Source organism: Condylura cristata, unplaced genomic scaffold (assembly GCF_000260355.1).
Source record: "Condylura cristata isolate star-nosed mole 26May11 unplaced genomic scaffold, ConCri1.0 scaffold00003, whole genome shotgun sequence".
Taxonomy (NCBI): Eukaryota; Metazoa; Chordata; class Mammalia; order Eulipotyphla; family Talpidae; genus Condylura; species Condylura cristata.
The window spans coordinates 750,686-751,135 of record NW_004567104.1 but is presented as its reverse complement, the minus strand read 5'-3'; positions in this window follow the sequence as shown (position 1 = coordinate 751,135).

Sequence of the window (450 nt, the reverse complement as noted above, 5' to 3'; positions counted from 1 at the left end):
ATGATTCTGTTTATTTGTGCTTTCTCTTGTTTTTTCTGTGTGAGTCTGGCTAGAAATACCACATCTTTTTTATCCAAGCATCTAATTTTGGGCATTTGAGTTGTTTCCAGGCTTTTCCTATTGGACATAGTGCTGCAATAAACATACGGATGTATGTATCCTTTGGATGGATCCCTAGGAGTAGAATTGCTGGGTTGTATGGTAGCTCCATTTTTAGTAGTCTGAGAAAACTCCAAACAGCTTTCCATAGTAGTTGTACCAGTTTGTACACCCACCAGCAAAGTAGGAGAGTTCCTTTTTCACCACATCCTAGCCAACATTTCTTGTTGCTAGTTTTTTTTTGATATGTGCCATTCTTGCTGGTATAAGGTGGTATGTGTCACATAAGAATGAAATCATTGTCTATTCCATATGGGTTACTTCACTAAGAATAATACCTCTAGATTCATC